The following is a 10,572-nucleotide window of genomic DNA, read 5'->3' as shown; positions in this document are numbered from 1 at the left end:
TTCAAGAGTGGTAACTTGCAATCTGTCAGTAAGTAAAATAGTGTAAGTGTCAAGAGCATGGACTCTGGAATTAGCCTAGTAGGGTTTCTTCCCTGCTGATACTTTTTAGCTATGTGAATATCTACAAGTTATGTTAACATTTCTGTGTCTCATTTTTCTCATCTATAAAATCAAGATTAAATAACAGTACCTATCTCATTGGTTTTTGTGAGAATTACATGAGTTTTCATGTGTAAAATACTTAGCCAGGAGCTTAATAATTGGTATTTTTATTATAAACAATATTTAAAATAATTATAAGATAAAAATACAAAAATAGAATTTTAAGTTTTAGATCCAGTGAAGTTTCATTAATCACATATTTTAATTAAACATCTGAAAATATTTCAATTTTTCATCTTTTTTCAATATTAAATAATGTTAGCAGAAACATTTAAAAAATCATGAATATTTTTATAAAGTATATGTATGTTTAAAAAATTTTTTATATTGAATAGATTTAATAACACAATGATCTTTAATACATTTGCTACTAAAAAACACTGAAAAATTATAATTACCTTAAATTTGAGGTCTTAAATATTCTTATGTTCAGGGTTTCATATTTCTCAAGGGAACACAATTTTATTAAAGAATATTTTATGAAATGGTTTGCAAACTAAATTAATGCACTTATTTTGCCAAGTAAAAATAAAATTATATTTTTTTGCTCTTGTAATCTCATCCAATAAATTCACTGAAGTAAAACAATAGGTCACTTTAATCCCTGAAGTTGCTATACACAAAAACTAAAAGGATGATGTGCATATTACTCAGTATTTAAAAAGAAGGCATATATACAAAAAAGGATATTTGAAAGTGCATATCAATAAGATTATTATTTTCTAAATTAAAATATATTATTTAATTCATCTTTTTTCCTATCATATTTAAACTTATGTTTTCTGCTAAGCAAATATCAAATACTATAGTGAGATTAGATAAAATTGCTAGGTTCTTCTTTCACTGAAGCATCATTCCAGAAAAAAATTATAGATCCAAATGAATTGATACTTGTATAATAGGGATCTTCATAAATCCCTACACATCAGTCTCACAATGAAGACAGGTCACATTATTTTAAGACGTGGGAAATGATTAATACTGTAGGGTTAGTGTACTTGAATTTTGTTTATCTCATCCATAATATTCATCTTCTGAACTTTGAAGCCTTTCTGAATTCAGAGAAACTTCAATACAAAAATTAATTACTGCTAGGACAATAAGGACTTGGCCACAGTAACTTTGGTGTTCAAATTAAAGATAAAATGATGGATTTTTCTTATTTGAAGTGAAAACTATTCACATGTAATTTATCAGAAAAGCAAGATCAGTTAGTTATTGATGTAATGACTTCATTTTTATCTCACTCTTTTTCTATAGGAAGCTATGTTTATGTCTTTCTATGATCCACCTATCTTTTTCCCATCTATATATCCACATTAACTTCTGTAGTAATATTAACACATACCAAAAAATGTTTATGCAATCCTTAATTATTCTTTGCAGTACCTTAAAATAATAGACATTATAATGCCCATTTCATCCATGAAGAGAGCTTGAATGTTTATTATACTCAGATTTCATAAAGCCTATAAAGGCAGATATATAATTCAAACTCAGTTATTTAAATTTCAGAGCTGAGTCTTTCAACTATATCTATGGGTACTATAAAATTAAACAATATATAGAAATTCAACAAAAATGAATACATTTCATGTTTTTCTCAGTTCTTTTATGAGGTTTCCAGTTCAGCCAATCTTTCAAATACATCCAAATATTTAATGTGAATATTCCGTAATCTGAAAAACCCATGAGAATGTCAATGAGAGCAAGCGATGGCATGAGTACCTGCTGGGACTGAAAAGGACAGTCAGTTCATGGCAGTGCATGCCAAGGCCATTTCGCTGCCTTTAATTCTCTTCCTTTGTCAAATAGTATTAGTCTACCAAAATGGGATACTACGACATAAGGATTTTGTAATCTCTATTTTCACATTAATTCCAATACTTCATCATATCATAGCATGTAAATTTACCATTATAAATTTAACCAATGCCATTAGTCATTGTTCCCAGGAAACAGATTTGCATGAAGGAGGTATATTCTTTTTGGAAATCCCTTTGCTCACATCCATGTCTACCTTCTGTCAGTTTTACCAAAAAATTTGTCAATGCATAACATGGGTCACTATTTTCCTATCATTAAATACCAGTTTTCTTATTCTTTCTTCAAGCTTTCATAATATTTTGTCCCACACTTTCCATCTTTATACAATAATATCCTCTTCTGTCTCTCTCTGTCCCAAAATAAATAAATAAACGTTGAAAAAAAAATAAAAAAAAATAATATCCTCTTCATCTGCTGCATGTTCCTACCCACCCCTCTTATCTACAAATTGTGTGTTTTGCTGCCACAGCATTCGATCCCTGGTAGCAATATCTATATCATAATTATGCTGCATATGGCAAACAAGACTGCATCAATATAAACTACACTTATTTAGCTTATAAGTGTGGTGGTCATCAATTCTGGCAGAACTCCATCAAGTAGATTTTTATCACCTAAGCTAAACTGATTTGTATGATTAGTGAGGCTCACTACTGACTGGTTTTGGTTGGCTTTAGCTGGAAGAAATTTGGCTAGTTTGTCTCCCCATGTCCCTCATCCTCCAGCAGCCTAGCTCAGGCATGGTCTTTTGGTGATTTCAGACGCATAAGAATTCAAATAAAACCACGAAATGCTTTTTCAAGTTTTTACTTTGCTACATCTTTTAAGAACAAAGGAATTTATGGCTGGGCCCCATGCCAGACTGGCAGGTTAAATGACAAAGGTCATGGATAAAGGGAGAAGCAAAGAATTGGGGACAGTTAAACAACAACTCTACCAAATGCAAATGTGGATTAAATACACACACACACACACACACACACACACACACACACACACACACATTATGAACTCTCTTATTTTTCAAAACCTTCATGTCAATGTTTCCAGATGAACTACAAAACCCTTTACACAAGTTATACACTCACACAACACCTGGCTGAATATACCTTAGGTTACATTCATTTTATACACTGATTCATATCTTCATATTATTATTTTTCATTCAAGACTATAATTGGAATGCCTATTTATTTAAGATATCTTTCTTGCCTCTCTATAGTTTTATGATTTCTCCAAAGAGTTACAACACATTTTAAGTTTCTGGCTATCTCTCTTTCTCTCCCTTTCTCTCCCTCTCGCTCTTGCTCTCTCTCTCTCTCTCTCTCTCTCTCTCGTCATTGTTGTTGCTACTAAAACTGTACTATTTCCCCCACTATATGTTCATTTTATGATTTTGTTTGATAAGGCCTTATTTAACTTTAAAAATGATTTAAATTTTAGAAGTATCATTTCTTAACATTGTTAGCTTACATTAAGCTATCAAAGTATTGGAATGACCAATGTGGGAAGCTGTGAGTAGTTTGGAAGGTGTCTGGGTAATGGATCAGGAAGATAAGGATATTAGTCCCTGTGCTGTACAAGAAAAATTTTAGCTTGATTCAAGACAAAACCCATGATAGAAAATCCAGGATAACAGACTAGAGTATCCCAGTAGATCATGTAAGGAAACAGAAGAGACTTAATACAAAATTTGGCATATGCTGGATTATGAACTCAGACATAGATTTCAGATGGCAGGAAAAATAATAAAATAAATAATGTTCATTAGATATGTGCTACATTAAAAGTATTCTTATACATATCTATTAATTTAATTTTCATAATATACCCCACGAACTACTATTATTACACTGACTTCCCAAATGAGGAGGCCATAGCCCAGAGACTTTAAAAGACTTAGCCAAGATTGCATTGTTACTAAGAATGTACCTTTCAATATTGCTTTTTGTTCATTAAGAAAAACGACCCTTTTCAAAGGGTGTACAACTACATATTCTCATGTTTGTGGAAGACAGCAAGTGATAACAAGGAAACTGAGTTAAACATCCAAGTGTCTCCCACAGGACATTTGATATTAAATTATAATTGTTTTTTTTTTAATCTTTCCAGCTGGTGAGGCTCTGGCTTCTGATCTTGTCTACATTAAGTTCAAATTTATGCCATCTTTTCCACTGGCAATTGCTAATCCTCTCATGCAGGGAGGGATATATGCATGAAAACTGAGCTTCTCTAAAAACACCATAAAGTCTCACAACTCCTACCCTTTATTACTTGCCTTTCCAACTTTCTGGAATGTTGTATCAATACACTTTTTTACTTTTTCTTAAAAACCTCTGAATCATTACTAAGACTCAGGTGAAACAGAACTTCCTCACTAAAATCTTCCCTGACTTATCAAGGAAAAATAAGCTGTTCATCTATGATTCTGTAACAATCAAACCGTATCTTTTTGCTTACTATGTTATGTAATTTCTGTTTGCAGCCATCCTCTCTAGAAGTTCCTTTATTTTCCAAGCTCTCCATCAGTCTTGCCTAGTACAAGTCCCTTTAACTTGGGGCCATGATGGTATTTGAGTTTGTATCCCCAGGACTTAGAATAGTTTCTGGTAAATATAAAACACTGAACAAACACATATAGAGTGAATTAATAAGGGAATCTAAGGGGTTTTCATTTAAATTTTTTTTTAACTCAGCAAGAGTTAACTAGCATAAAAAAGGGAGAAGACATTGTAATAAATTAACTTTTACTTTGTACACCCTCTTATTCATCATTATGGCAGAAATTAGTGAATTACATTACTTATAATTACCCAGAAAGAAAAATCTTCCTGCCTTATAACTGCTGTTGATTATGAATTCTGTATTCTAAAGACTCGTTATTCAAATATGGTATTTTTGGAAAACACAAAAATATGCTTCAGTATTACCTCACATCACAGGAAAGTTTTTCTACTCAAGTCATCAATAGCTTTGCCAGAAGAAATAGCAGATTCTCAACAGTACCTTCTGCTTGGTACTTCTCAATTAATTAACTTCGGAATGAGTGAAGAATAAATTCTCAAACAATATCAATGACTGTAAAATATTTTTTCCATTGAACATATAATACGCTTATTCATCTTGCACATTTAGGCCGTCCCAGGCATTTGCAGAAACAGATGTTCCTGAGAGTGTATCAGCGTACAGACATCAATGTTATGCTTATCTCATATATGGAGCCTTAGTTTCTAAGCTAGTACTTAAATCAACATCACAGAATGTTTCAGTGATTTATACAGTCCTTCATTTCAGTAAAGTAGAAAACAGTCCTCAAAAGCAGCCAGCCATATAACAGACCTAGAGGTACAGAAAAACCACCAACAGATTTGCCAAAGAACCAGATGCTGTCTTTGGAAGAAAATTTCCCAGCTTGGCATCAGGAGCTTACAATGTCATCCAAATGATTCCTCCACACTTTGGAAGACAATATTTTCAAACAACCTAAGCACACAAAAACCCATTGGAATAGCACTAAAGCTAAAGCATAATTAGTCTTTGGAGACTAGAGTAAGGTATACAAAATGCAACTTAATATGTTTTTTTTTAATGTAGATTAGAAAAATAACAAAAGAATATTTTAAATGCACCTTATTTTTAATTTTTTTTAAATTTTATTTAAATCCAAGTATGTTAACATATAATGTAATAATGATTTCAGGAGTAGAACTTAGTGGTCCATAACCTACCTATAACACCCAGTGGGTATCCCAACAAGTGCCCTCCCTAATGCCCATCACCCATCCAGACCATTCTGCCATCCAAAACCCCTCCATCAACCCTCAGATTGTTCTCTGCATTTACATGCACTTTAAGTGAAATTATGGTAGGGATGTGTGTTCAGAAGAACCAAGTGCATGTTAATACCAATCTTTATCTTTAACATATATAAAATTATTTCCAAAGTCTGTTACATCTGTGGGGTATAACAAAAACAAAATCAGAGTTGTATCCTTACTGGGAAATTGATCCAGATAACAGATAAGCTCCTGTGTGTGTGTTTGTGTGTGTGTTTATTGTTTTATCTTTACATTATTTTTGTTTTATGATCATTATTCCAAAATCCTAACAAAATCTGTAAAACTCAGTTTACTATTTTAAAGAAGGAAGTAGAAAATACAAAAGCACACAAGAAACATTAAGTGAAGTTTTTATTTGTTTTGAATACAAAACCAGGTAGCAGTTAAACATTTAAGAATAAATTATTCCAGAAATATTTCTCCGGAAAAGATAAGATCTTTTGATAAATACTGTTATATTGCACATAATTTAGAAATACCAAATTTTTAAGAAATATTTGTTTTTTAAGAAATATTTGTGTTTTTCATTACAATATTTACATTCTAGTAAAATATGTATAGAAATTGCATATTTATCTATTTTTATAAATGCATTTAAACTACTTTTTTTTTACTATAATGAGAATCACTTGGCTTCTATATGATCTAATTAGGTGAACTGAATCAATGTTTGGGATTTGTTGAAAATTTGGGAATATACTTCCTGTATCTTCCAAAGTGATATGTATGATTTTCTAATAATAGTGAAAATAAATCCCTTCAGAACATAGTTGCCTGAATTTTATTTCTCAAGGAATTAAAAATTAATTTCCTAGTACTGAAAATATTGGTTTATACAAATTTATTTTTGAAGCAATGTGAAAAGGATCATCCAAAGACATATAAAATTGATTCAGGACTATCTTATTTAAGAGTAATTTATGTCCTTCCTTTATCTCTACGTGAAATTTGTGGATGATTTTATTTAAGATGCTTTTCATTAAACGGGGTCAAATTCCTGTGAACACAAGTCACTTAGGGGAACAAAACCGACAAGTTCCCAGGATCAGGACTTTTCAACTAGTTTATCAATAGTTGATTTCCTCAGCAGGTCATTAGAGCCTGCTGCACAGATATGAGCACATTTAGCAATGAAGTCAACAGACCTAAGAGCCCCATCCAAGCATCAAATGAAGAAAGCAGCCAAGAGCTTTGCACAGACACAGATGTTAATGCTAAAAAATGTATTCCAGACCTTAGCATCTGTGTACTTTATCTGTCAGACATTCCCTTTGTATGGCTCAGCTGCTGGCTCTGTAGTGGGACATAAAGGAGAGGGAGTATAGGAAAAGATTATGAGTTGCATTAAATCTTTTCTATAAAAATACTGCCACAGTTTAATAATTTTATACTCTATTGTGTTAAATAATGGGTGCAGAGGTATTTCATGATTTATATTATGGAGAAATTAAGGACTTCTGTATTGAAAGCAAAATTCTGAGTTTTACATAAAACATATAAACAAATCAGTTCAAAGGTATATTTTTCTGACATCATCAAAATGTAATCAGGTATTATATTAATTACATCCAGCATCTCAAGGCCAAGAAATGAGGGAAAAAAGACCATCACATCTAAAAACTTGAAATATGTTCTTCAAAGAGTGTCTTTTCTAAAATTGGTTATAATTTTGAAGTACAAATGATTTGAGTATATTTACATCACACAACAATTTAACATAGTAATTTCAATACCATGCACGGACATTTTTGACTAACAAATGTTGCCTTACTTGGTATTCAATAATTTTTTAAACCTCACTATATCTTCTAATGTCATGTTTCTTGGACTCAGGGCTCCCTATTCACTGCCAAAGCCATCAGGCCAGTCCTCTCCTGGATACCAGTAAATAAACAGTGGATAAGTAAGTCTACATTAATAATCCTTTCCCATGTTAAAAATTACACAGGAACAGCTCATTCCAAATTACTGCAATTTATAACTATAAGGATCTAAAGTGGACAACATTGCTAACAGGAACCAAAAGGACTTGATGGGTCCTTTCCTCTCCTAGCAATGATCATCTGCAAAAATGTAAATTGTCATGAGTGATGTAAAAGGTGACATTTTCAGCAGTTAAAAGGTATGAATATTAATTGTTAGATAATTAGTGGTCTATTCCCTCTATTTATTACACTGAGTGTGTCTACACATGTGTTACTCTAATAGAAAAACAAGTAAGGCAGTTTGACTAAATGTGAGAAAAGGTGGTTGTATGAGTAAATTAAATAAATTATATTCAGACCTTACTGTGTGACAGACCCTAACTTAAACATATTACATATATTTCTTACTGAATCCTTGAAAAAGCCAAAATGTTAAGTATGTTATATTCCTCTATTCCTGTTAAGGAAATGACAACTTTGATCTAGCAAAGGCAACCCCGCTCCCAAGTGGTGAAACTTGGACCCAAAGCTGTGGTGTGTGATTCCAAATTCTATGCTTGATCACAGTTTAATCTGTTGTGGACAAGTAAATGTTTAAGAAACTTCTCAAGGAGCAATGGGGAGAGCCCTGATTTCTAGCATGATCAAATTTTGTGTAAGTCCCTCCACCTCAGTTGATTTTAAGCTATCAAAGAGTCATTAGTGAATATGACATTGGGAAGAGATGCACAATTGCTCTGGGAAGCCAGTGCAAGCAGGGTCTAGAATACAAGTGCAACTTATGGTAATTTAGTCCTTTCTGAAGCCTATCAACTGGATAGAACAAATATCTACTGTGAATTCTATTTTTTAAAAGGCCTTAACTGCATAAATAGTTGCTGCAGCCCATCAGGGATGAATTTCTTAGTCCCTAAACTTAGTGTAAATGATTTTTTAAATGTTTAAAATTAAGCAGCATTTAAAATGAATTTTTCATGTAAGTCTAGCAGTAATATTTAATGAAGTCTTCATACTTATCCTCTTAATTCACTAAAACTGACACTTATCTTTGAAACTGTACTAACATTTGGCCAAAAAGCAAACTCTTTTGTTCACATTTTTCAACAATATACTTTGGGACTTAACAAACGGTCTATACCATCCTTCAAACATGTTTGACAGCTATTTGTTTTATGCATTATAATTCAATAAATGCATATTAATGATAATAGTAGTTTTAAATAAAGAGTTTCATAATCAAACATTTTTTATCTGATATATGCATATAAAAGTGAAACATTTTGGTCACTTTGTGATGGAAAGGTATTTTCGATAAACTATAACTCTAAACTTTATAAAACTTATAGACATCTCAATAACAATATATTCCCTGATTTTTACCGTGTGCCTATACATCCCCAGTCACATTCCTAAAGTCATTATGAATTAAGAATATTCATATGAATGTTCAAAAAATTTCACACATCTGCCAACACATTTAATCTTTTCAAAAATGGTCTAATTGTATACAATGGAAACCTTATATCATGGCTTAATAATATAACTTGGGGAAACTGTCACATAAGCCCTTTGGGGTCATCTATTGAAGAGATTACAAATTAGCTAACCAGTTCCTCACTGATGAATTTAAATCATTAAGATGCTAATAGCAAGAAAAACTATCTAAAATCATAAAACTTCTAAGAGAAAACATAGAAAAGAAACCTCATTGACACCGACCTTGGCAATGATATTTTTTTGGGGTATGATCCCAAAAGCACAAGCAACAAAGCAAAAAATAAACAAGTGGGACTACATCAAAATGAAAAGCTTCTGCATAGGCTCGGCCGTCATCATGAATGACACATAACTATCCAAACCAGTAAGTTCATGAACACTGACTACTTCAGCGGAAACAGACGGGCATTGATGTTCTTTACCCCAGAAAGCAACAGTACCTAAGACAGAAATTCAGGAAAAATTAGCCAAAATGTACAAGACCACACACCATAAAGATGTCATCTTTACATGTGGATTCAGAACCCATTTTGGTGGTGGCAAGACAACTGGCTCTGCCATGATTTATGATTCCTGGGACTATGCAAAGAAAAACAAACACAAACACAGACTTGCAAGACATGGCCTGTATGAGAAGAAAAAGTTGTCAGAAAAACAGCAAAAGGAATCCAAGGACAGAATGTAGAAAGGCAGGGGGACTGCAAAAGCCAATGTTGATGCCGACAAAAAGGAGTAAAGATTCTTGGGGCGCCTGGGTGGCTCAGTCGGTTAAGCGTCCGACTTCGGCTCAGGTCATGATCTCGCGGTCCGTGAGTTCGAGCCCCGCATCGGGCTCTGTGCTGACCGCTCAGAGCCTGGAGCCTGTTTCGGATTCTGTGTCTCCCTCTCTCTCTGACCCTCCCCCATTCATGCTCTGTCTGTCTCTGTCTCAAAAATAAATAAACGTTAAAAAAAATTTAAAAAGAAAAGATTCTGCAATGACTGTGGTGATTGTGCAGATTTTTCAGGAGAGGATTAATAACCTAAAAACAAAAAAATAAAAAATAAAATAAAAAACTACTACATAGCAAAAGAAATAATTAAAAAAACAAACAAAGGCAGGCAACCTACACAATGAAAGAAAATATTTGCAAACTATATATATATTTTTAATGTTTTTAATGTTTATTCATTTTTGAGAGAGAGAGCAAGTGGTGGGGTGGGGGGCAGAGAGTTAGGGAGACACAGAATCTGAAGCAGGTTCCAGGCTCTGAGCTGTCAGCACAGAGCCCAATGCAGGACCTGAACCCACGAACCACAAGATCATGACGGGAGCCCAAGTC

General features: G+C 32.9%; 1 pseudogene; it reads left to right on the top strand.

Moving 5' to 3' along the window:
• The first annotated feature begins 9,598 nt into the window (after window positions 1-9,598).
• Window positions 9,599-9,986, top strand: LOC125163609 (40S ribosomal protein S24-like; annotated as a pseudogene).
• The last annotated feature ends 586 nt before the right edge of the window (window positions 9,987-10,572 follow it).

The sequence above is a fragment of the Prionailurus viverrinus genome, chromosome A1 (assembly GCF_022837055.1).
Source record: "Prionailurus viverrinus isolate Anna chromosome A1, UM_Priviv_1.0, whole genome shotgun sequence".
NCBI lineage: Eukaryota > Metazoa > Chordata > Mammalia > Carnivora > Felidae > Prionailurus > Prionailurus viverrinus.
The sequence above is the reverse complement of the archived record's forward strand: the minus strand, read 5'-3'. Positions and strand labels throughout refer to the sequence as shown.